Source organism: Triturus cristatus, chromosome 3_1 (assembly GCF_964204655.1).
Source record: "Triturus cristatus chromosome 3_1, aTriCri1.1, whole genome shotgun sequence".
In the NCBI taxonomy this organism is placed as follows: Eukaryota; Metazoa; Chordata; class Amphibia; order Caudata; family Salamandridae; genus Triturus; species Triturus cristatus.
Genome location: NC_140583.1, coordinates 818,519 through 845,667, shown reverse-complemented (window position 1 = coordinate 845,667; position 27,149 = coordinate 818,519). Strand labels below are relative to the sequence as shown.

Genomic DNA, 27,149 nt, shown 5'->3' with positions numbered 1-27,149 from the left:
AGATGGGTGACTCTCCCTGCCTTCGGCTGGGGGGACACCTGTTGGACCCGGCCTCGTGGCGTGGTCCTGGCCCCCTTTTCAGGCCGACCGGGGACCTCTTCCCCCTTCGGGGCAACGTGACCCGGCCCTCCCGGCGGCGGCCCCAGCGAAACCCCGACATCGCGGCACCAAGATCCGGCCAGGGGGCACCACGTGGCCAATCCCCCGATCCCGGAGGAGGGGAGTTTCGATGGGACCCCCAACCGTCCCCCAACGCCTGGGTGCGATCGCTCTCCGGCCTCCCTGGGCACTGGCGCCTCTCCCGCTGGGCGTCTGGCCTCTCCCAGCCCGGCCTCTCCGCCCCCCGGACGCAAGGGTCTGGACATCAAAGGGTTCCAGACATATATCTGGGGCGAACCCGCACCAGGACAGCAGTTGTATCCTGGAGTCGAGAGCCCTGCTGATCGGATCGCGGCTGACCCTACAGAGAAAAGACTCTTGCCTGGAACTGTACCTCAAGCCCTGCTGACTGCGTCGCGGCTCCACCTTGCTGAGAATAAGATCCTCACGGAAACCTCGGGGCCCTGCTGACGCCGTCACGGCCCAACCTCGCTGAACTACCATCGGAGCCCTGCTGACCTCGTCGCGGCTCGACCTAGCGGAACTACCATCGGAGCCCTGCTGACTTCGTCGCGGCTCGAGCTAGCTGAACTGACCCTCCAAGCCCTGCTGACTCCGTCGCGGCTCGACCTCTTCGGGCCGCCCTTGTGTCCGGCACCCGACGCTCCGACTTCCGGAGTCCCTCCCAGCTTGAGGCTTAATACCTGGACGCAGGGTACCCCCGTACCAGGCTGATACTGAGACTGTCCCGCTACCCCTTCCCCACAAAGACATTGAGACTCTTTTCGGATCCCTCGATCCACCTGTACATATTGCCAAAGATACCTACGATAATTACCGATAAAAATATATGAGAACTGATACCAGTGTCGAGTCCTGTGTGGTGGTTTTACTGGGCTAGTACGATTATAGGGGAAGGACCTCTCCTAGGAGGCTTCTCAGCGGCGCTCGGCTCCTTCCTTGCAGTATGGAGGGCCACTGGGTGGTCCCGCCGACTCCCCAGAGGTCCGCCTTCCAACATTTGGTGGCCAGCGACGGGATCTGAGCCGGACGCAAATCGTACAGCAAGTAACTCACCCGCTACCTAACCAGACGCAGAATAACCATGAGCAGCCAGGAGACCACCACGACTGCGGGGTTCCAACAAGAACGGTTGGAGGAATATACCCACAAAGAACTCAAACAGTTCTGTAAAGACAAAGGCATTTCGACCACCGGATTAGGCTCAAAAGAGGACATGCAGAAAGCCCTAAGAGCCTGGGTAGAATCCGAAGTAGCGTCGCCCCAAAGCAAAGGAACGTCAGAACTAAACGTAGCCTTACAGCCAACCACGGCCCCGGCAAATGGGGGGAGAAACAGCATGGAAGCCGGCCTATCCCTAGAAGAGATACGGGAGCGGGAGAGGGTCCGGACCCATGAGTTAGAACTCGCACGACTCCGGCTGGACGGAGAACTCCTGCTGGCGGAAAAGAAGTTGGCCCTAGAGCAACTACGGTTGCAAGAAGAGATTGAGGGAAAAAACGGCACAGAGAACTGGAGGAGAAAAGGCTAACCCTCGAGCACGAGCGGAGCCTCAAGGAGCTTGAACTTAAGTCCAAAAAGGGGGAGACCGGCACCCCCGGAAACAAAGACACTCCTCCGCCGACAGAGGCGAAGGTACATATCCCCAAGGATGTCGTCAAAGAATACTACAAGAACGACGACATCCAACAATGGTTCAAAGCCTACGAAGTGGCCATGACCTCCCATTGGGTACCCCGGAAGGATTGGGGTGCCGGCCTATGGGGACGATTCCTCAGCAAGGGTCGAGACACCCTGCTACAGCTCCCGGACGACGTGATGACCTTGTACGATCACATGAAGGAGGCCCTGCTCACCCGCTATGGCCTCACCGCAGAAATGTACCGCCAGCGCTTCCGAGACTGCAAGAAACTCCCCGGTACCACTTGGGTGGAGTACGTCGACTTTTTTAGCAGAGCCCTGGAAGGGTGGGTCAAGGGCAGCAAAGTCACCTCCTACGAGCAGCTGTTCGACCTCATTGTCTGGGAGCATCTCTCCAACAACTGTTTCGAAGAACTAAGACAGCACCTCCTCGACAGCAAACTGACCGAGCCGCGCAAGCTCGCCGCCGAGGCCGATCGGTGGGTGAACACCCGGGTCCCCCGGAACTCGATGGGGGAGTACCAGCGGAACGCCACAGGACCCCCCCGCCAGCGTGGCGGAGGAGGAGGGTCAAACCGGAACCGAGACTTTACAGCAGGGCCGCCCCGGAGTCCTCCTCGGGGCCCGCCCTCGAACCGCACGTCCCCGACCCTAGCACGAAGGGGGACAACCCCAGCCCGGCCAGGACCTCGGCCAACGGTAACCTGCTACAGCTGCCAACAACCAGGGCACTATGAAAGTGACCCAACCTGCCCCATGAACCGACGAAGCGGGACCACCGGGCCCCCGCCCCGACAGCTGGCGGCCGCCGCCCTGGGGGAAGGGGAGGAGGAGGAAGAGAACACCGACGCCGGGTCCACCGAGTGGGAGCCGGCCGCCATGTCCCTCGTATGCCTGGGCAGCCGAGAAATGGTGCCCCAAACCCCCATCCCGAGCAACACCCAGAAATACCAGCAGTGGGTCACCATTAATGGACGCCGGGCCGAAGCCCTCCGTGACACTGGAGCCAGCGTGACCGCTGTCCGCTGCCACCTGGTGACCTCCGAACAGATCCTGCCTCATGTACTGTGCCCCGTCTGGACGGCCGACAACACCGAGTGCATGTGCCGGATGGCCCGGATTCCATTCGAGTGGGGAGGAGTGTCAGGCCTGCTGAAAGTGACCGTCCGCGACGACGCCCCGGTGGACTGCCTCCTGGGGAACGACCTGGAAAGTTCCCCCTGGGCCCAGGTTGAGCGCCGGGAGCATCTAGGGATGCTGGGACTGCCCGAATGGGCCTGCGCCACCACCCGGTCCATGACCGCTCAGGCCCACCGACCAACCGTAGTGGCGGCCCCCGACGAGCCCGAGGGGCCCGAACCACCACCTCCCTCTGTCGAGGAGGAACCCGACTTGGATGCCGGGCCGTCCGAACTTCCCCAGAACGAGATCGCCTCCCTCGGCGAACTCCCTGAACTTGCACAATGGCGCCACGACGGGGGCCCCACAAGGGAACAGTTCCAGCAAGAACAGAAAACCTGCCCCTCCCTCGAGGGGACCCGACAGCAGGCAGCCGCCCAGGCCGCCGGTGACCAAACGGGAACTCACTGGGTCTATTGGGACAATGACCTGCTCTACAGCGAGCAGAAGATCGCAGAACTAGGGGCCGGTCGAGTGCTGGTGGTCCCCCTCCGATTCCGAGGTTTCCTCCTCAATCTGGCACATGATGTGCCCCTCGCCGGGCACCTGGGGCAAGACAAAACATACAGCCGCCTGTTGACCCACTTCTACTGGCCCCGAATGCGTAAGGACGTGGACAATCACTGCCGAACCTGCCAGACCTGCCAAGCCAGCGGGAAGACTGGGGGACGGGTCAAAGCCCCTCTCCAGCCCTTCCCAGCAGTCAACACCCCGTTCGAGCGAGTAGGGATCGACATAGTGGGGCCCCTGGACCCCCGAACCGCCCTGGGTCACCGCTTCATCCTCGTTCTAGTCGACCACGCCACCCGATACCCTGAGGCCATCCCTCTCCGAACTGTGACAGCCCCCGTGGTGGGCCGGGCCTTGATGGGAATCTTCTCGAGAGTGGGGTTCCCCCGGGAAGTGGTGAGCGACCGAGGTACGAACTTTATATCAAAATACATGCGGTCCCTATGGCAACAAGGCGGGGTCACCTACAAGTTCACCACCCCGTACCACCCCCAGGGGAACGGACTAGTCGAACGTTTTAACAGAACACTGAAAGGGATGATCAAGGGCCTGGAAGAGCCCCTGAGGCGGAAATGGGACGTCCTGCTGCCCTGCCTCCTATTTGCCTATCGGGAGGTCCCGCAGAAGTCTCTGGGGTTCAGCCCCTTCGAACTCTTGTACGGACACCCTGTCCGAGGTCCCCTCAGCCTCGTCAAGGAAGGCTGGGAGACGAACCTCCGAAATGCCCCTCCCGACGTCTACCGGTACCTCCTGACCCTGCGGAACCAAACCCGGAGGTTCCGGGCACTGGCCAAGGCCAACCTCGAGGCCAGCCAAGAGGACATGAAACGCTGGTATGACCAGAACGCCTCCTCCATTGAGTTCGAGCCAGGCCAGCAAGTCTGGGTCATGTCGCCCGTGGACCCCTGTGCCCTCCAGGACAAATGGACCGGGCCCTTCAAGGTGGTGGAGAAGAAGAGCCCTGTCACCTACCTAGTCGACCTGGAGTCCCCCAGGAACCCCCTCCGGGTTCTACACACAAACCGGCTCAAACCCCACTTTGCCCGAACGGAACTAAGCCTGCTGCTAGCTACCGACGATGGGGGCGAAGGTGACTCCGAGCCCCTGCCCGACCTCCTGAGGACCTCCGACCAAGACGGCTCCATAGAGGGCGTCAAACTCTCCACCACCCTGACCTCGGAACAGCGCCACGACTGTCAACAGATGCTGCAACCCTTCGCTGCCCTCTTCTCCCTCACTCCCGGGGTCACTCCCTGGTGCGTCCACGACGTCGACACTGGGGACAGCCCCCCCGTGCGACACCGAGCCTACAGGGTGCCCGACCGAGTGCGCGCCTGCATCCAAGTCGAGGTCGCCAAGATGCTAGCCCTCGGGGTCATCGAACCTTCCGACAGTCCCTGGGCCAGCCCAGTGGTCCTGGTGCCGAAGGGCACCGCCCCAGGCACCACCCCGGAACTCAGATTTTGCGTGGACTACCGAGGGTTGAATGCCGTCACCAAGACCGATGCCCATCCCATTCCTCGGGCAGACGAACTAATCGACCGCCTAGGAGCAGCCCGCTACCTAAGCACCTTCGACCTCACTGCCGGATACTGGCTGATCAGGCTCACCCCCGGCGCCCGTGAGCGATCCGCCTTCTCCACTCCCGATGGGCACTACCACTTTCGGGTGATGCCCTTCGGCATGGAGAATGCCCCGGCAACCTTCCAAAGACTAGTGAACAAGGTCCTGGCCGGGCTGGAAGCGTTCAGCGTCGCCTACCAGGACAATATTGCCGTATTCAGCAGCCACTGGGCCAAGCACCTGGGGCACCTCGGGGAGGTTCTGGCCGCCCTCCAGAGAGCCGGACTCACGATAAAGGCCAGCAAATGCCAGATAGGCCAGGGATCGGTGACCTATCTGGGTCATCAAGTGGGGAGCGGCCAGGTGGCTCCCCTCCAGCCAAAAGTTGACGCCATCAAGGCCTGGGAGCCCCCTGCCACCCAAACCGCTGTCCGGGCCTTCCTGGCCTCACGGGCTATTACCGACGGTTCATCCAAAACTATGGGAGCATTGTGGGACCTCTCACGGAGCTTACGTCCAAGAAGCAACCCAAAAAGGTGAACTGGACGCCCCGCTGCCAGGCGGCCTTCGAGACCCTCAAGACAGCAATTTGTACCGCTCCTGTGCTGCAAGCCCCCGACTACAGCAAGGAATTCATAGTACAGACCGATGCCTCGGAGTACGGAGTTGGGGCAGTCCTGTCCCAAGTAAATTCGGAAGGCCTTGACAGACCAGTGGCCTTCATCAGCCGGCGACTGCTGCCCCGAGAGCAGAGATGGAGCACCATCGAGCGAGAGGCCTTCGCCGTGGTATGGGCCCTCAAAAAGCTCCGGCCCTACCTCTTCGGCACCCACTTCCAGGTCCAAACCGACCACCGGCCCTTGCGGTGGTTAATGCAAATGAGAGGAGAGAACCCAAAGTTGTTGCGATGGTCCATCTCTCTGCAAGGGATGGACTTCACAGTGGAACACCGGCCCGGCAACGACCACGCCAATGCCGACGGCCTGGCACGTTTCTTCTGCCTTGGCGAGGAGAACCCCCAAGGAGATGGGTGACTCTCCCTGCCTTCGGCTGGGGGGGACGCCTGTTGGACCCGGCCTCGTGGCGTGGTCCTGGCCCCCTTTTCAGGCCAACCGGGGACCTCTTCCCCCTTCGGGGTCCCCCCTGGATTGTACACATCTACCCGCACCAGCCAACGTGACCCGGCCCTCCCAGCCGCGGCCCCAGCGAAACCCCGACATCGAGGCACCAAGATCCGGCCAGGGGGAACCACGTGGCCAATCCCCCGATCCCGGAGGAGGGGAGTTTCGATGGGACCCCCAACCGTCCCCCAACGCCTGGGTGCGATCGCTCTCCGGCCTCCCTGGGCACTGGCGCCTCTCCCGCTGGGCGTCTGGCCTCTCCCAGCCCGGCCTCTCCACCCCCCGGACGCAAGGGTCCGGACATCAAAGGGCTCCAGACATATATCTGGGGCGAACCCGCACCAGGACAGCAGTTGTAACCTGGAGTCGAGAGCCCTGCTGATCGGATCGCGGCTGACCCTACAGAGAAAAGACTCTTGCCTGGAACTGTACCTCGAGCCCTGCTGACTGCGTCGCGGCTCCACCTTGCTGAGAATAAGATCCTCACGAAAACCTCGGGGCCCTGCTGACGCCGTCACGGCCCAACCTCGCTGAACTACCATCGGAGCCCTGCTGACCTCGTCGCGGCTCGACCTAGCGGAACTACCATCGGAGCCCTGCTGACTTAGTCGCGGCTCGAGCTAGCTGTACTGACCCTCCGAGCCCTGCTGACTCCGTCGCGGCTCGACCTCTTCGGGCCGCCCTTGTGTCCGGCACCCGACGCTCCGACTTCCGGAGTCCCTCCCAGCTTGAGGCTTAATACCTGGGCGCAGGGTACCCCCGTACCAGGCTGATACTGAGACTGTCCCGCTACCCCTTCCCCACAAAGACATTGAGACTCTTTTCGGATCCCTCGATCCACCTGTACATATTGCCAAAGAAACCTACGATAATTACCGATAAAAATATATGAGAACTGATACCAGTGTCGAGTCCTGTGTTGTGGTGTTACTGGGCTAGTACGATTATAGGGGAAGGACCTGTAAGAAGTTGGCCTGATGTATGATGTCACTAGTTCTAGTGTACACCTTATATCAGTCCAAACAATCCTTATGGTGATTGGTTGTAAAGTCAACCTTATAGACCAGCTATCCTAGTGGTAGCATGGACAAGAGCAGTCTTAGGCTAAACTCTGAATGGCATGTGAAGCCAGCTGTGATACCATATATAATCCCTTGAATACCAAATGAAAGGACACCACAACAGATATATATATATAAAATAAAGTGTATTTTTTCTAGTCAAACCCTCAGCACTCTTTATGAGATTAGAGGTAAGTACAACACAGTCTTATTTAAACATACATTAAGTCACACAGGTAAGTAATACAGTTAGGCCCTAGGGGCCACGCAAACCATATACTAAAGTAGTGGTATAAGGACCACTGTCACGGAAATAGGATAGGCCTAGGCCTAGGGAATCGCTGGGGCTACACTACACTAGCAACAGTTAGGAAGTGGGAGGCCCACGGGATTCAGGTGCAGAGTGGAAACACTCACGCGTAATGCGTAAAAGTCGATAGAATTACTAGCAGTTAGAAATTAACAGTTTAAGGACACTTCTGAAGCAGCTAGAGAGTTGAGACTCGGAAACTAGACCCTAGGATAGTCACTACCCTTGTGAGCACCGAAGTACCCAAGTTACCTAGCCCACGGACTGCGGGTGCATAGGTGTGAACTTGCGTCGGGTTTCGTCGTATGGACAGGCAGTGAAGAGTGTCCGGTGGATCCCAAGGCTGGGATCAAGAAGAGAGGATACCTGCAAGCAGAAGGGACAGAGTCAAGGTCACTAGCCAGTGACCACGTGGAACCAGGAAGGAACCAGGTGATGTCGTGAAGATTGCAGGTGAAGGTGAAGCTTGTCGCTGCAGCCACGGGGGCCAGGAAACGTCGAGGATGACCAGGAGGCGAGCTGTCCCACGAAGGCTCTTGCTGTCGGCGGCGTCGAAGTCGAACTAGGACTCACCAAGCCTTGGCAAGCGGAACCCACGAAGAACGGAGGACTTGCTTCTGGTGCAGACCAGGAAGGTCTGGGGTGCTTTTCCTTTGCAAGGAAGCGGGAGCCAGTCTGGAGGAGCCAAACCAGCAGTGAAGATTTCTGGATGCGTCGTCACAAAGGCCACCAGCCAACGGGCAAGCAACCGGACAGACGCGGCAAGCAGGAAAATGCAGAAGGGCCCCGCGCAGGACTCGTGGAGTGTGGGGGGCTGATCTTTGGTGCAGATGGTGCTTGGGGTTGGGGCTTCTCAATCCCCGGTCCACAACTTCGAGGGTGCCTCAGAAGCTGCGCTGGAAGATACTAGCCACTTTTCCCAGGTAGCCGGTCCCACGTCTCTCGTCGCCTCCACGGATCTCAGCTCGGCTGTGGATGTCAGGGTCGGAGAAGTCTGGAAGTCAAGGCTCTGGTCGGGCTCTGCAGTCGGTCCCTCGTAGAACTTCAGCAAAGCAAAGGGTAGTCTCTTGATGGTGCCTGTTTGCACAGGGTAGCCACTCCTTGGCCACAAGGGAGATTCTTCAGTCTTCTTCTTTCGTCGAATGTCGAAGGTCCAGAGTTTCTGTTCAAGTTGCAGGTTCAGGATAATCTAATCTCCTGGGGCCCAGCTACCACTCTTATCCAAATCTGGGGGGCTGGGTTACCTGCTAGGTCACGCCTTATGGGTGGGACCTGGGAGGGGGGTGGTTACACCCCCTTCCCTTTGTCCAGTTTCGTGCCAGGACTGGGGCTGGAGTGCCCCAGCACCGGTTTGAACTGGACTATGCACGGGACACCTTGTGTGCCCCAGGCATGTCTCATTCTTTTCATCCCTCCCTGCCCCAATACACTAAGGCCTGTCTGGGGTGGTGCTCGCACCTCCCAAGGCAGGAAACCTATTGTCCAAGCCTCCCTTTCCGGGATCACTCCCAGCAGCAGGAGGTCAGACTCGTGTCTGTGGCAGCAGCATCCATTTTGTGATGCTGGGGCTCTGGTTAACTTTAACCGGGTAAGTAGGTTACAACATGTCTTCTCCCTCTAGAAGGGAGGGATAATATCCTCATCCCCAGAAATGGGATGGGGGTATTATTCCAAAGTGTTAGACACCTTACACGACATGTTTTGATAAAGCCAAACCAGAGTTACCATAACCGTTTAAGATTATAAGGCACTTTAAGAGTATATGGTAGGCTATATCATAGAACAGCTATAAGGACATGGTTCCGAAAGCTGCAGACGGGCTCAGCTCATGCTAGAGCACCATCTCACATGTTATCAAGCACTCTGTCTCCAGGACTGTCAAGGCCTGCCATAGGAGTGGCTGATAGGTACACATGTGTCTATATGTAAGTTAGGTATAGGAATACTACACCTAAGCAAGGGGTGATTACACGACCTTGCCCCATCTGAGTGATCAGCCAGTTGTGTCATAATGGAAGGCCAGGCCAGGGGTGGCATAATACATGCTGCAGCCCCTGGTAGGGCTAGGGTACACCTATGCCCTGGGTACCTAAGGTACACTGTACAGGGGCCAATAAGGTGACCCTATCCAAATGGGTTATGCACCTAAAGTACATAGTATCAATTTAGAGAGAGAACAGCAGGGCTGTGGGTCTGATTAGCAGGCCCACAGCCACATCTAAGTCGAAAACCAGTAAAGCAAAAGCAAAAAGTGGGGGTGAACATAGAAAGCAGACCCTACTCTCCTACACAACCCCCCCCCAAACTTAGGGACATTAAACTAACCTTGACCAGTTGAGTCTTCATGTTCTAAGTGGAAATATCTGGAGAGTCCATCTGCATTGGCATGGTCAGTCCCAGGTCTATGTTCCACTGTGAAGTCCATCCCCTGTAGGGAAATGGACCACCTAAGAAGTTTGGGATTTTCACCCTTCATCTGATTTAGCCACAAGAGGGGCTTATGGTCTGTCTGAATCTTGAAGTGAGTGCCAAACAAGCCTCAGCTTCTTCAGGGCCCAAACCACAGCAAAGGCCTCCCTCTCAATAGCTGACCAACGTTTCTCTCTAGGGGTCATCCTTCTACTTATAAAAGCAATGGGCTGGTCTTGACCATCTATATTCAGTTGTGAAAGAACAGCTCCCACACCTAACTCAGAAGCATCTGTCTGGACAATGAACTCTTTGGAGTAGTCTGGACTTTTCAGAATAGGTGCACTGCACATGACCTGCTTCAGGTCATCAAATGCTTTTTGACAGCTTACTGTCCACTGAACTTTCTTTGGCATTTTCTTGGAGGTCAAGTCATTAAGTGGTGTCACAATGGACCCATAGTTCTTAACAAACTTTCTGTAGTACCCAGTCAGGCCCAAGAAAGCTCTGACCTGAGTCTGGGTAGTTGAAGGAGTCCAGTCCTTTATGGTCTGGATCTTGCTCTCCAGTGGTTGAACCTGACCCCCACCAACTAGGTGGCCCAGGTATCCAACCTTGCTCTGCCCTATCTGGCACTTAGTGGCCTTGATAGTGAGGCCTGCCTTTTGCAGGGCCTCTAAAACATTCCTCAGGTGGACCAGGTGATCCTCCCAGGTGGAGCTAAAGACAGCAATATCATCAAGAAAAGCTGCACAATAATCATACAACCCAGTAAGGACTTGATTCACCAACCTTTGGAAAGTGGCAGGTGCATTCTTCAAACCAAAGGGCATTACCACAAATTGATAATGTCCTCCTGGTGTCGAGAAAGCAGTTTTGGCCTTTGCATTCTCAGCTAGTCTGATTTGCCAGTAGCCTGCTGTTAGGTCAAATGTGCTCAAAAACTTAGCAGCTGCCAGTCTGTCAATGAGCTCATCTGCCCTAGGTATTGGGTGGGCATCTGTCCTAGTGACAGCATTGAGACCTCTGTAATCCACACAAAACCTCATCTCTCTCTTACCATCTTGGGTGTGAGGCTTTGGCACAAGGACTACAGGACTAGCCCAAGGGCTCTCTGAAGGTTCAATGACTCCCAGCTCCAACATCTTTTGTACCTCAACTTTTATGCAGTCCCTGACATGGTCAGGTTGCCTGTAGATTTTACTCTTCACAGGCAGACTGTCACCAGTGTCCACCTCATGGGTGCACCAGTTTGTCTGACTTGGGGTCAGAGAGAACATATGTCTGTAGGATTGCAGAACCTGTCTGCAGTCCTGTTGCTGATGGACAGTGAGGCTGTCAGAAAAGACCACACCATCAACTGAGCCATCATCAGGGTTCTGAGTCAACAGGTCTGGGAGAGGGTCACTCTCTTCCTCCTGCCCCTCATCTGTAGCCATGAGTAAGCCCATGTCTGCCCTGTCAACATATGCCTTCAATCTGTTGACATGAAGCACCCTGTGGGGGCTTCTGGGAGTCCCAAGGTCCACCAAGTAGGTGACTTCTCCCTTTTTCTCAACAATAGTGTGGGGTCCAGACCATTTGTCTTGGAGTGCTGCTAGGGCCACTGGCTCCAACACCCACACTTTCTGCCCTGGCTGGTAAACAGTCAGCACAGCCTTTTGGTCATGCCAAGCTTTTTGGAGTTCTTGGCTTGCCTCAAGGTTTTTAGAAGCCTTCTTCATATACTCTGCCATCCTGGAGCGGAGACCAAGTACTTAATCCACTATGTCAAGTTTGGGTTGTCTGAGAGGTCTCTCCCATCCTTCCCTCACTAAACATAGGGGTCCTCTTACAGGATGCCCAAACAAAAGCTCAAAAGGGCTGTAGCCAACCCCCTTTTGTGGGACCTCTCTGTAAGCAAACAGAAGGCAGGGTAAAAGGATGTCCCATCTTCGCCTAAGCTTGTCTGGTAAACCTTTAATCATTCCCTTTAGGGTCTTGTTGAATCTCTCAACAAGCCCATTGCACTGTGGGTGATAGGGTGTGGTGAACTTGAAGTTCACACCACACTCCTTCCACATTGCAGTCAAGTATCCTGACATGAAGTTGGCACCTCTGTCAGAAATGACCTCCTTTGGAAAGCCCACTCTGGAGAATACTCCAAGCAGGGCCCTTGCCACAACAGGAGCTGTTGTGGTCCTCAGGGGAATACCTTCTGGATACCTGGTGGCATGGTCCACTATCACCAGTATGAATCTGTGCCCAGATGCTGTTTGTGGGTCCATTGGTCCCACAATATCTATGCCCACTCTTTCAAAGGGAACCCCCACCACAGGTAGTGGTATGAGGGGGGCCTTTGTGGTGCCACCTGATTTGCCACTGGCTTGGCAGGTGACACAGGAGCGACAAAACTCCTTAGTATCTTCTGACATATGGGGCCAGTGAAAGTGAGGGACAAGCCTGTCCCAAGTCTTGTTCTGGCCTAAATGTCCTGCAAGGGGAATATCATGGGCCAAGGTAAGAAGGAAGCCTCTGAACTTCAGTGGTATGACCAACCTCCTGGACGCACCAGGCTTGGGGTCTCTAGCCTCTGAATACAGTAGCCCTTCATCCCAATACACTCTATGGGTACCTTGAGCACTCCCTGCAGCCTCAGCAGCAGCCTGCTGTCTGAGAGGTTCAAGAGAGGGGCAGTCTAATTGAGCCTGCCTCAGATCTGCCCTTGAAGGTCCCCCTGTCCCAAGAAACTCAACCTGATCAGGTTCAAGTTCTTCTAGGACAGTTCCTTCAGGGCTCTCAGAATCATTCTCCTGGGAGGGCTGATCCACCAACTGAGGCAGGGGGAAGGCACAGCCTTAACCCTACTGCTCTTTCTCTTGGGTTGTGACTGGTCCATAGTTTCAGGATCCATCACTTGTTCAGTGGTGCACTTTTTGGCCTGTGACCTGGTCACAGCAAGGACATGTGCATCTATCCCCAGCATTTCTGCATGGGTCCTATACTCCACTTCAGACCAAACTGAAGTTTCAAGATCATTGCCCAGTAAACACTCTACAGGAAGGTCTGAACTAACAACAACTTTCTTGAGGCCAGTTACCCCTCCCCAGGAGAAGTTGACAATAGCCACACTATGGGAGGTAGTGGCATTGCTAGCGTTGGTCACTAGGTAATTCTCACCTAGTATGATCTGTCCAGGGTCCACAAAGGCAGGTGTCACCATTGTGACACTAGCCCCAGTGTCCCTGTAGGCCTGAGCCATTCTTTGGTTGATAAAAGGAGTCTGTCTGTACTTGCCCAGGTTACTGGGGCCTACAGTAGAGGACAAAGCTAAGTCCCCATCACAGATCAGAACAGCCTGAGTAGGTATTCTGACTAGGCCAGAATCCTCCTCAGTTCCCAGGGTTAACCCTACTACGCCCTTTTGCTGGGAACCACCACTTACAGCTGGACTAGGGGGTACAGTTGCCTTAGGGGCAATGGTGGCTGGGGGCTTATCCTTTTTGGTGCACTCACTAAACCAATGTGAGTTGGACTTACAATAGTTGCACCATGGTTTCTTTTGGCCATCTTTCTTTTTATCCTTTTTGGGACCACCCTCCCCCTGAGCCTTTTGGGGGCCCGGTGAAGACTTCTGGTCTTTTTGTTTCTGATCATTACCCTTCTGGGCTGCCTTTTTCTGATCACCGCCCTGGTTCTGGTTTTTCTGCTTAACTCTTGTCCTGACCCATCTATCTGCCTTCTTTCCCAATTCTTGGGGAGAAGTCAGATCAGAATCAATCAGGTGTTGATGCAGTAGCTGGTTTTGACAGTTGTTAAGGATTTGTTCTCTCATGATCAAATTATACAATCCTGTATAGTCCTTAACCTTACTTCCCACTAGCCAGCCTTCCAGAGCCTTAGTGGCACAATCTACAAAGTCAGTCCAGTCCTGAGTCTGTGTCTTCTGGGTATCCCTGAACAACAACCTGTATTTTTCAGTGGTTAGGCCAAACCCATCAATCAGAGCACTCTTCAGGACAGTGTAATTGTCTGCATCCTCATCACTAACTGTGAGGAACTTGTCTCTACCTTTCTCAGAGAAGGAGAGCCACAAGATAGCTGCCCACTGACTTTGGGGTACCTGCTGTACTTTGCAAGCTCTCTCCAAAGCAGTTATCCATTTGTGGATGTCATCCCCACACTTGTGGGGAGGGACAATCTTGCTCAGGTTTCTATTATCATAGTGCCTGTCTCTATCCTTAGGGATATTGCTGCCACCAGTGGGTTCTGACCCACTTAACCTTTGCTCTCTAGCCAGAGCAAGCTTCTCCTTGGCAAGGGCAAGTTCTTCCCTCTGAATCCTCAGATTAGCTTCCCTCATTCTGGCTTCATGCTCCTTTCTCTCAGGGGAAGTCATTTCCCTGTGAGAGGAAGCATTAGAGATGCTAGAGACATGGGAGTGGATGGATTCCCTTGAAGGGGATCTGTCCCTCCTGCTTCTCTGTGTAAGCCTACTTGGGGTTCTGTATGGGGGGACCCCATGCAAACTCCCATGTTAGCTTAGGTTAGCCTGGCTAAGTCTTCCTACTTGGCCCTGGCTGTCTACCTCTTCATCTGAAGTCCCATCTGACACATCTGTGGTGGGTAGACCCTCCTTTGTACCTAGGGTACTGGCCTGTGAGGCCCTAAGAGCATCATACTCCTCTAGGAGTTGTACTAGCTGAAGGAGGATAGGGTTTGCACCCTGTTATAACTTTCTGGAGGTACACAATTGTCTCATCTCCTGAAAAGTTAGGGTATCATATCTAGAGGGGGTCTTCTTCAGACCTGCCCCTCCTGAGAGAGCATCTACTTGATCTCCTCCCAGAGACATGATCTAGTGAGGGTGTGGTGTGTGCACCTACCTACACTAGTTGTTTCTACTAAACCTCTCTGGTAGTTGTAGTCAGGGTGTGTTACTCCCTTCAAGCTACAACCACTAAGTCCAGTAGGACTTAAGTATTATAATCTATGTTATATGTACCTAAACAATATCTGTGTGATCTTTCAATTTAGTATCTCAAGATTACAATGGTATTACAACAGCAAGCTCAGATCCCACCGCTGCCACCAATGTGAGAAGTTGGCCTGATGTATGATGTCACTAGTTCTAGTGTACACCTTATATCAGTCCAAACAACCCTTATGGTGATTGGTTGTAAAGTCAACCTTATAGACCAGCTATCCTAGTGGTAGCATGGACAAGAGCAGTCTTAGGCTAAACTCTGAATGGCATGTGAAGCCAGCTGTGATACCATATATAATCCCTTGAATACCAAATGAAAGGACACCACAACAGATATATATATAAAATAACGTGTATTTATTCTAGTCAAACGCTCAGCACTCTTTATGAGATTAGAGGTAAGTACAACACAGTCTTATTTAAACATACATTAAGTCACACAGGTAAGTAATACAGTTAGGCCCTAGGGGCCACGCAAACCATATACTAAAGAAGTGGTATAAGGACCACTGTCATGGAAATAGGATAGGCCTAGGCCTAGGGAATCGCTGGGGCTACACTACACTAGCAACAGTTAGGAAGTGGGAGGCCCACGGGATTCAGGTGCAGAGTGGAAACACTCACGCGTAATGCGTAAAAGTCGATAGAATTACTAGCAGTTAGAAATTAACAGTTTAAGGACACTTCTGAAGCAGCTAGAGAGTCGAGACTCGGAAACTAGACCCTAGGATAGTCACTACCCTTGTGAGCACCAAAGTACCCAAGTTACCTAGCCCACGGACTGCAGGTGCATAGGTGTGAACTTGTGTCGGGTTTCGTCGTGGACTTCTATGGATGCCTGAAGGAAAGTTGCTGACAGGCAGTCAGTGAAGAGTGTCCGGTGGATCCCAAGGCTGGGATCAAGAAGAGAGGATACCTGCAAGCAGAAGGGACAGAGTCAAGGTCACTAGCCAGTGACCACGTGGAACCAGGAAGGAACCAGGCGATGTTGTGAAGATTGCAGGTGAAGGTGAAGCTTGTCGCTGCAGCCACGGGGGTTAGGAAACGTCGAGGACACCCAGGACCAGGAGGCGAGCTGTCCCACGAAAGCTCTTGCTGTCGGCGGCGTCGAAGTCGAACTAGGACTCACCAAGCCTTGGCAAGCGGAACCCACGAAGAACGGAGGACTTGCTTCTGGTGCAGACCAGGAAGGTCTGGGGTGCTTCTCTTTTGCAAGGAAGCGGGAGCCAGTCTGGAGGAGCCAAACCAGCAGTGAAGATTTCTGGATGCGTCGTCACAAAGGCCACTAGCCAACGGGCAAGCAACCGGACAGACGCGGCAAGCAGGAAAATGCAGAAGGGCCCCGCGCAGGACTCGTGGAGTGTGGGGGGCTGATCTTCGGTGCAGATGGTGCTTGGGGTTGGGGCTTCTCAATCCCGGTGCACAACTTCGAGGGTGCCTCAGAAGCTGCTCTGGAAGATACTAGCCACTTTTCCCAGGTAGCCGGTCCCACGTCTCTCGTCGCCTCCACGGATCTCAGCTCGGCTGTGGATGTGGATCAGGGTCGGAGAAGTCTGGAAGTCAAGGCTCTGGTCGGGCTCTGCAGTCGGTCCCTCGTAGAACTTCAGCAAAGCAAAGGGTAGTCTCTTGATGGTGCCTGTTTGCACAGGGTAGCCACTCCTTGGCCACAAGGGAGATTCTTCAGTCTTCTTCTTTCATCGAATGTCGAAGGTCCAGAGTTTCTGTTCAAGTTGCAGGTTCAGGATAATCTAATCTCCTGGGGCCCAGCTACCACTCTTATCCAAATCTGGGGGGCTGGGTTACCTGCTAGGTCACGCCTTATGGGTGGGATCTGGGAGGGGGGTGGTTACACCCCCTTCCCTTTGTCCAGTTTCGCGCCAGGACTGGGGCTGGAGTGCCCCAGCACCGGTTTGAACTGGACTATGCACGGGACACCTTGTGTGCCCCAGGCATGTCTCATTCTTTTCATCCCTCCCTGCCCCAATACACTAAGGCCTGTCTGGGGTGGTGCTCGCACCTCCCAAGGCAGGAAACCTATTGTCCAAGCCTCCCTTGCCGGGATCACTCCCAGCAGCAGGAGGTCAGACTCGTGTCTGTGGCAGCAGCATCCATTTTGTGATGCTGGGGCTCTGGTTAACTTTAACCGGGTAAGTAGGTTACAACATGTCTTCTCCCTCTAGAAGGGAGGGATAATATCCTCATCCCCAGAAATGGGATGGGGGTATTATTCCAAAGTGTTAGACACCTTACACGACATGTTTTGATAAAGCCAAACCATAGTTACCATAACCGTTTAAGATTATAAGGCACTTTAAGAGTATATGGTAGGCTATATCATAGAACAGCTATAAGGACATGGTTCCGAAAGCTGCAGACGGGCTCAGCTCATGCTAGAGCACCATCTCACATGTTACCAAGCACTCTGCCTCCAGGACTGTCAAGGCCTGCCATAGGAGTGGCTGATAGGTACACATGTGTCTATATGTAAGTTAGGTATAGGAATACTACACCTAAGCAAGGGGTGATTACACGACCTTGCCCCAGCTGAGTGATCAGCCAGTTGTGTCATAATGGAAGGCCAGACCAGGGGTGGCATAATACATGCTGCAGCCCCTGGTAGGCCTAGGGTACACCTATGCCCTGGGTACCTAAGGTACACTGTGCAGGGGCCAATAAAGTGACCCTATCCAAATGGGTTATGCACCTAAAGTACATAGTATCAATTTAGAGAGAGAACAGCAGGGCTGTGGGTCTGATTAGCAGGCCCACAGCCACATCTAAGTCGAAAACCAGTAAAGCAAAAGCAAAAAGTGGGGGTGAACATAGAAAGCAGACCCTACTCTCCTACAGGACCTCTCCTAGGAGGCTTCTCAGCGGCGCTCGGCTACTTCCTTGCAGTAAGGAGGGCCACTGGGTGGTCCCGCCGACTCCCCAGAGGTCCACCTTCCAACACCTTACCTTCTAGGAATTAAAGGTAATCATGATCGCTTCCTATTGACTAGATTTCGGTGTGATCTTTTTCATTATCTTCTGGCCCAACTGCGTGGCGCACATACAAGACCGTGTCTAATATCCTGTGGCTGCGACGGTCAGTCTCCACAGGATATGATGCACTTTTTAATGTTTTGTAATTTTTATGTGGGTCCCAGAAAGTCTTTTATCATTTGAATTCTTAAAAAAGATGGCTTCAAGACGAATAGACCCGCTTTTATTTTTTTACTTCTCTCAAGTGATTCTGTACTCCACGTGCTTAGCTTTTTAAGGCCTGCCATTAGGCTTAGGTCCGGCTGTGATTAAATCTGACAGTGGTACCAATTTCTTCTTACTTCTGTAATTAAGGTTTTAGAACGATTTTACTGTATCGGTTTTTTTTTATGCGCATTTTGCAGTTTTATGATGTATGTTTGACTGTTATAGTTTTGCCTGATAAACCGAAAGTATAAATTGATTAATTGATTAATGTGAGTTGGTTGGTTCGGGGTTCTGAGTTTTACACACTCCTGGACCAGAGACTATTTTCATTATGATGTTGCAGCTGGTTTTAGGTATTTATTTATTTATTTGGCGGGAATACTATGACGCCAACAGGTACTGGTTCACGTGCTCAAGACTTGGGAAATATCAGAACTTTTATGGTTTACAACACACATGCCTTTTCTCCATCGGGACAAATTACCCCACTTGGCGTTGTGGTTTTAATCTTTTTCTGATTCTAATAATGCTAATCGAGGTTATGTGATGAAACATTTGTTTTTATATTTAATTAAGGAAAATATCTGCCATCATTCTCATGTTTCTGTGGCACTGGCGGTGAACTCCTGATCCGTGTGGAAACCTAGAAAAAGCAACAGTTGTTTTATTTCTCTTTAATTTCTTTTTTTATTATTCAGTAATAGCTAACTGTAGAGGAACACATCCTTATCTGACAAATCTGTAGATCTTAGGAAAATCGGTCTTTATGAATCGAGATCCCCAGCTCTCGAGTCAGCAGCTCTGGCCACTGCACCATATCCGCTCTACACTCATGATACTTGTAAGGGACCTCCTTCCTTCATCCCGGACGGTGATTGATAGAAACAGCTTATTATTCATTCCATTGGCTAGACCAATGCCTTACCGGGGCTTGTTTAAGTAGTACTTGCGTTTACAGAGTGGTGGAGAAAGGTAGTGAAGCCTCTGACTAGCTCTCAGGAATTCTGCTGTGTAGGACTTACAGGAGGTACCTGGAGGGCTTCTTGGCACCCAAGGTCCCTCAGAAGTAAAGTGGACTGCATCCTCCAACCAGTACTGTGCCAGGAGTCTAGACTGTAGAGTGGTGGAGAAAGGGGGTGTGGCCTCCCAAGACCTCTAAGCAATCCCGCTGTGTGTAACTTACTAAAGAGAACAGGAGGCATTTTTGGCCACCAAGGATGTACTTGGGGGGGGGGGGCATAAACCACTCCTGGTACCTCCAGTAATTCCCACACACCAGAATTGCTGAGACCTGGTAGGAGGCCACGCCCCCTTTCTCCACCACTCTGCAAATGCGCCTCTTGGCTACCCCTTGGCTACTGAGGGTCCTTGTTAGACAACTACCCCTCCTGTTACCTCCAGCAAGTCACACACAGTGGGTTTGCTGAGAGGTTTTTGGTGGCCAAGTCCTCTTACTCCACCACTATGCAAATGCACCTCCTGGCCTACTGCTTGTTGGGGCAAGAAGTCACCTTGCATTCTGATGGCCCTTGGGAGCACAAAAACCCCCCTGTTACCTCCAAAGAGCGGGATTGCTGAGAGCTGCAAACACGACTACTAGTTAAAAACCTATAGAAATTCACTGAAAAAAACTAAGATTACAGGGATGTTATAGTTCAGAATTAGCATTTGAAAAGCATTTAAAAAAATCACTGAAAGAAACAAAAGGTAACAGGGATGTTGTAGTTAGGCTCAGGTTTCACTCGTACAAAACAAGTGAAATTCAGTAGTTATAGATACCTGAGCTAAATATAACTGGTGCCCTCGCAATGCACTGCTTATGACCTCATATATTACATCAATCATGACACGGTCAGTGACATCACTGATGACATCTCAAATTATATTATTTTGCCTCTTTCTGCTTGTTCCTGACATTTATTTTGCATCATTCTGCTACTTTATCAACTTTTTTTGCCTCTTTCTGATCGTTGTTTAACTTTATTCAACCTCTTTCTGTTTGTTGCTCAGCCACCCCGTTGGATGCTGGGAGTAGTTGAGGGCCTAGAACCCCTCCTGTTACCACTACTAAGTAACACTCAGCGGGATTGCTGAATCCTCATCAAAGGCCCCACCTCCTGTCTCAACCACTCACCTTCTGCTGGTATCACACCTTCTGCTGGTATCACCCCTGTTGATACTTTCCCCATGCTTATACCTTCTGCTTGTATCATACCCCCACTCACACTATCCCCAGACTTACACCTTCTGCTGGTATCACCCCCCTCACTCATACTATCATAGACTTACACTTTCTGCTGATATCCCCCCACTCATATTATCACAGTCTTACACCTTCTTCTGATATCACCTCTCACATATTCAAGGTATCGCTGAGATATACCTTCTGCTGGTATCGTACTCTCACTCATTCTATCACAGACTTACACCTTCTGCTAGTATCACCTCCCACATGTTAAAGGTATCACTGACTTACACTTTCTGCTGGTATCACACCTCCACTCATACTATCAAAGACTTACACCTCCTGCTGGTATCACCCCCACACTACTATTATCAAAGACTTACACCTTCTGCTGATATCATCTCCCACATGTTAAAGGTGTTGCTAACTTACACCTTCTGCTAGTATCACCCCCATTTATACTACCACAGGCTTACACCTTCTGCTGGTGTAACCTCCCAATCATACTATCACAGATGTACATCTCCTGCTGGTATCACCCTCCCCTCATACTATTAAAGACTTACACCTTCTGCTGGTATAACCCCCTACTCATACTATAACAGACTTGCACCTTTTGCTAATATCACCCCCACCCTCATATTATGGCAGACCTATACCTTCTGCTGGTGTCTCCCCATCCAATTATACTATCACAGACTTACACCTTCTGCTGGTATCACCCCCACACTCATACTATCACATACGTATACGTTCTGCTGGTATCACCCCCACTCATAATATCGCAGACTTATACCTTCTGCTGGTATAACTCCCATTTATGCTATCACAGAGTTACACCTTCTGCTAGTATCATCTCCCCACTCATACTATCAAAGACTTGCACCTTCTGCTGGAATCACCCCCACACATAAAATCCCAGACTTACATCTTCCTGCTAGTATCACCCCCACTCATACTATCACAAACATATACCTTCTGCTGGTATCACCACCCATTTATACTACCACAGGCTTACACCTTCTGCTGCTATCACCCACCGTCATACTACCACAGGCTTACACCTTCTGCTAGTATCACCCCCTCATGCTATCACAGACGTACACCTTCTGCTGGTATCACCCCCCATTCATACTACCACAGGCTTACACCTTCTGCTAGTACCACCTCCTTCATGCTATCACACACATATATCTTCTGCTGGAATTACACCCCACTCATACTATCACAGACTTACACCTTCTGCTGGTATCACCTGCCTGCTCATACTATCACGGACTTCCACAGTCTGCTGGAATTACCCCCTCTCATACTATCACATACTTACATATTCTGCTGGTATCACCCCCTGCACATACTATCACAGACTTACACCTTCTGCTGGAATTACCCCCCACTCATACTATCATAGATTTTCATCTTCTGCTGGTATCACCCCCACTCATACTATTACAGACTTACACCTTCTGCTGGTATCACTCACTCATACTATCACATTCATACACCTTCTGCTGGTATCACCCCTCATTTATACTACCACAGGCTTACACCTGCTGGTATCACCCCCATCCATACTACCACAGGCTTACACCTTCTGCTAGTATCACCTCCTTCATGCTATCACAGACGTATACCTTCTGCTGGAATTACACCCCACTCATAATATCACAGACTTACACCTTCTGCTGGTTTCACCCTCACTCATATTATCACATTCATACAACTTCCACTGATATCAACACCCACTCATACTATCACATACATACACCTTCTGCTGGTATCACCTCCCCACTCATACTATCACAGATTTTACACATTCTGCTGGAATTACCCCCACTCAGATTATCACAGATTTACACCTTCTGCTGGAATTACGCCCCACTCATACTATCACAGATTTACACCTTCTGCCGGTATCACCCCACTCATATTATCACATACATACACCTTCCACTGGTATCAACACCCACTCATACTATCATATACATACACGTTCTGCTGGTATCACCTCCCCACTCGTACTATCACAGATTTACACATTCTGCTGAAATTACCTCCACTCATACTATCACATACTTACACATTCTGCTGGTATCACTGCCTGCACATACTATCACAGATTTACACCTTCTGCTGGAATTACCTCCACTCATACTATCACATACTTACACATTCTGCTGGTATCACTGCCTGTACATACTATCACAGATTTACACCTTCTGCTGGTATCACTCATACTATCATAAACGTACACCTTCTGCTGGGAATTACCCCCACTCATACTATTACATACTTACACCTTCTGCTGATATCATGCCCCACTCATACTATCAAAGGCTTAGACCTTGTGCTGGTGTCACCCCCCCACTCATACTATCACCTTCTGCTGTTATCACCTCCCCACTCATACTATCCCTAGACTTACAGCTTCTACTGGTATCTCGCCCTCACACTATCACAGACTTACACCTTCCACATGTTAAAGGTATCACCGACTTTCACCTTCTTGTGTTATCAACCCCACTTATATTATCACAGACTAATACCTAGTGCCGATATCACCACCCCACTCACACTATCACTGACTTACACCTTCTGCTGTTATCATCAAACACTCATCCTGTGATACAGTTACACGTTGTGCTGGTGTCACCCCATTCATACTATCACAGACATACACATTCTGCTGGTATCACCACCCCCTCTCATATTATCACAGACTAACACCGTCTGCTGGTATCAACCCCCACTCATACTATCACAGACTTACACCTTCTGCTGGTATCACCCCCACTCATACTATCACAGACTTACACCTTCTACTAGCATCACCTCCCCACTCATACTATCACACACTTACACCTTCTGCTAGTATCACCCCCCATTAATACTATCACAGACTTACACCTTCTACTAGCATCACCTCCCCACTCATACTATCACACACTTACAACCTTCTGCTGGTATCACTCCCCACTCATACTATCACAGACATACACATTCTGCTGGTATCACCACCCCCTCTCATATTATCACAGACTAACACCGTCTGCTGGTATCAACCCCCACTCATACTATCACAGACTTACACCTTCTGCTGGTATCACCCCCCACTCATACTATCATAGACTTACACCTTCTACTAGCATCACTTCCCCACTCATACTATCACACACTTACACCTTCTGCTGGTATCACCCCCCCTTAATACTATCACAGACTTACACCTTCTACTAGCACCACCTCCCCACTCATACTATCACACACTTACACCTTCTGCTGGTATCACTCTCCACTCATACTATCACAGACTTACACCTTCTACTAGCATCACCTCCCCACTCATACTATCACACACTTACACCTTCTGCTGGTATCACCCCCATTAATACTATCACAGACTTACACCTTCTACTAGCATCACCTCCCCACTCATACTATCACACACTTACACCTTCTGCTGGTATCACTCCCCACTCATACTATCACAGACTTACACCTTCTACTAGCATCACCTCCCTACTCATACTATCACACACTTACACCTTCTGCTGGTATTACTCCCCACTCATACTATCACACACTTACACCTTCTACTAGCATCACCTCCCCACTCATACTATCACACACTTACACCTTCTGCTGGTATCACCCCCATTAATACTATCACAGACTTACACCTTCTACTAGCATCACCTCCCCACTCATACTATCACACACTTACACCTTCTGCTGGTATCACTCCCCACTCATACTATCACAGACTTACACATTCTACTAGCATCACCTCCCCACTCATACTATCACACACTTACACCTTCTGCTGGTATCATCTTCCCCATGTGAAAGGTGTCACTGACTTACACCTATGTCTAGTCTTGATTCTGGTTAGAATCTGCTTGTAATTGCAGTTGTGGTAATATATCTTTGGAGTGCTCTGTTGATTGTGAATTAATAATGTATTGAAAAAAGGACCTGGCCACAGACAGAGAAACAACATTTGTAATGCAGACCAAAGTGTGGGAATTGGTAAACAAAGTATCTAACACAGAATAGACACTACTGGAACCTCTGTGATGCTGCTCCCCAGTATCTTCCCATCCCTTATCCAGTCATTAGGGGTCCTATTTACAATCATATCAAGAAGCACAGTGCGGGCCGTGAGGTTGCTGTGCTGCATTGTGTGAAAGGGAGAGCTCAGTTCAGCCATTGTTTTCACAGAAATGGCGCAGTTTTGACTTTTCCCTGCACTGTAACCCGTTGGGGTACCTAGTGCTAAAGCAGACACCCTCGCGCCATAGTGCAAGGGTGCCTGCGTTATGGGCAGGACAGTTTTTGTGAAGGAAGGGGCCTTTCCTTCATAATAACTATCTTTGGAGACTTTTCCTCTGTGTGTGCTGCAGAATGCAGGACACTTACACAGAGGAAATAATGAGTGGAAATAAAGATATATCTTCTATCACGCCAGCTTTAGGCAGGTGCACCATTCTGACACATCCCCATGTCGGCAACTCTTTGTAGACATCGGTTTGCATCAAAATCCATAGGTGGATGCACAGGAACGCCCATGCGCCACTCTTGGAACCATTCCCTGACGCAAAGTAACACTTTGTACAAATGCACTGCATTTGTACAAAGCAACGCAAATGAACATTTGTGTTGTTTGCTAAATACCAAAATGGATTTTGAGTCAGGTCTATATCAGGAAAGTGACGGCAACAGACAGAAAACCTTTGCCTCTGTGTTTAGGAGAAATATTTAAATGATCATATAGAAATTCTAAAAAGTGTACATCAGCTGAAATGTCTGCTCAGGCAATGTGTTTGTGAGTCCCAGTCACTCCAACAGGTCAATGAGGTGTCCATGTGCTTCTCTCCTAGGGACTGATGCCGTGAAGCATCTCTGCGAGGGACGTTTCCGGATTCCTGCATCTTCGTCTTTTAGAACATAAGGGATCCTCAGTAATTTCTGAAAACTCAAAATCATGTGGAAGCTGCTCTGATTCTGCTTTCTCTTGTGCCACTTCAATAATAAAGTAGCAAATGCATCACTATTCGAGGCTCGTCTGTTTACATTTCAAGGGATGAGAAAGACTCATCTTTGTTATAGGCTCATGTTTTACCATCTAAGAGGTGACAAACCTCTCACATAAATCTAGACATATTTCTGTTAGTATCCAAGGTGTGGGGAACATCCATCACTAGTCCTATGATCTTTGTTTTGGGATTTTTGAAAAGCACTGCTGTCCACCCAACAACCACCCAACGTGCACCCAACATTAGCCTCAGAGATCTGTGGGGTTCGGGCAGATATATCCTTAGTGAGATAATGGACAGTCCTTTTCAAGAGCCTTTTGTAGAACGGTCAGTGGCCTGTCCAACGAGGTTGAGGCTTGGCAAGGGCACCTGCCGCTTACTATGACCCACAAGAAGATACAACTGGAGACGGCAACAAGAGCATCAAGGTTGAAGGTGTCTTGCTGGACGTAGCTGATCACCGCCCAGGATTTTGAAGACCATCTGCAGAGGAACGTCTTGAGCAAGATGGCATTAGCCCCATTTCATGGGAAGAGATGAGTTTCTCAGAAGTTTCTGAATCTGACAAAGTGCCGTTCAACTCTCAAAGGTAGCGGAAGGGACTTTGAGATGCACAAGCCTTATGACATGCCTTCTAGCCTATGTTTCTGGTCTTCTTTCTGTTGTTCTTTGCTTTTCCTCCCATTTTCCTTCCCAGTTCCAGTTCCTTCTTCATAACAGGTAGTGCCACAAGACCAGCTTGTGTAGGTTGACTTTGTGTGTTTTTATGTTTCCATAATTGTTTGGCCACCAAATTTTCTTGTGAGAATAGGTAAGGGACATGCGTTATCAGACTTTAGCCTCCTGGGCAGTAGGTAAAGTGTGAACAGATATATTGGGTACTTTGGTGAATGACTGTCAGAAAGTGAATTATTAACTGTGGTGGATGGTAGTCCCCAAAAGTAAAATGGTCCCTATCTTATAAGGTCCAGCAAAGGTTTCAGTAATCTAAACCTGAGCTCACTCCCTTAAAAATATGGCACAGAGCAGACTGCCTTAACTTTAAAAAATTGGAAAGCATTTAGAAGTACCATACCAGCAGGGGCGTAACACAGGCCCCTGCAGCCCCCGTGGTGCGGGGGGGGGGCGGCGAAGCTCCAGGAGATCCCCTCAGCACTGCACTCCGGCCAGAGAGCTCCTGATTGAGCATGGAGGGGGCCCCTCTTCGTACCATGCAGAGAGGCCCCCTAAATTTTCGTTACACCAGTGCATACCAGTTTGAGAGCCACAACACAACAATAAAAAACCCACTTCAGTTTACTATGTGGAGTAACATTTAATAAACAGGATGACAACAAAAATTTGATAAGCGGAGCCAGATATGTGATTTTTTAAAAGTTTTAAATAAAAATTGCGCCAAAAAGCACTGAGCACCAATGTGCATCAACTGGTCTCAGTAGACTGGGACATACATGCGATTTCAGGGGGAAACGGCATTTACAACTCAGGCTTAACCACACTGTTTCAACGCAAGCTGAACAATACTTGTCTTAATCTCACATATGTGGGGTTAAGGCAGTCAGAGCTCTAGATGCAGAGCGGATGGGTGGGGAGAGGAACAGGAAGGATTGGGACAGAAATGACTGGGAAGCGCCTTGGTAAGTAGGGCTAGCGCCGTGGTGGGGGGTCTGGTAGTTTTTAGAGCTGGGGGTGTGGGGCTGGGGTCGTTTTATGGCTGGAGCCAAGTTTTAGGGCAGGGGAAGGGGACGTTTTCTGGGCTAGGTGCCAGTTTTCGGGCTGATGGCGGGGGTTTGGGGCCGTAGTTGTTTTTTGGGCTGAAGGGCTAGGTTTTAGGGTTCAAAGTACATGGGGGCAGA

The 27,149-nt window shown here is 51.1% G+C and overlaps 1 long non-coding RNA gene across 1 annotated transcript in view; it reads left to right on the top strand.

Moving 5' to 3' along the window:
* Positions 1–25,310, top strand: part of LOC146859561 (uncharacterized) — a 145,577-nt gene extending 120,267 nt beyond the window's left edge. Inside the window, exon 3 of the long non-coding RNA XR_014979032.1 lies at positions 25,138–25,310. This is a non-coding gene — a long non-coding RNA (uncharacterized LOC146859561). The remainder of the gene's footprint in view (positions 1–25,137) is intronic.
* Positions 25,311–27,149: the final 1,839 nt, after the last annotated feature.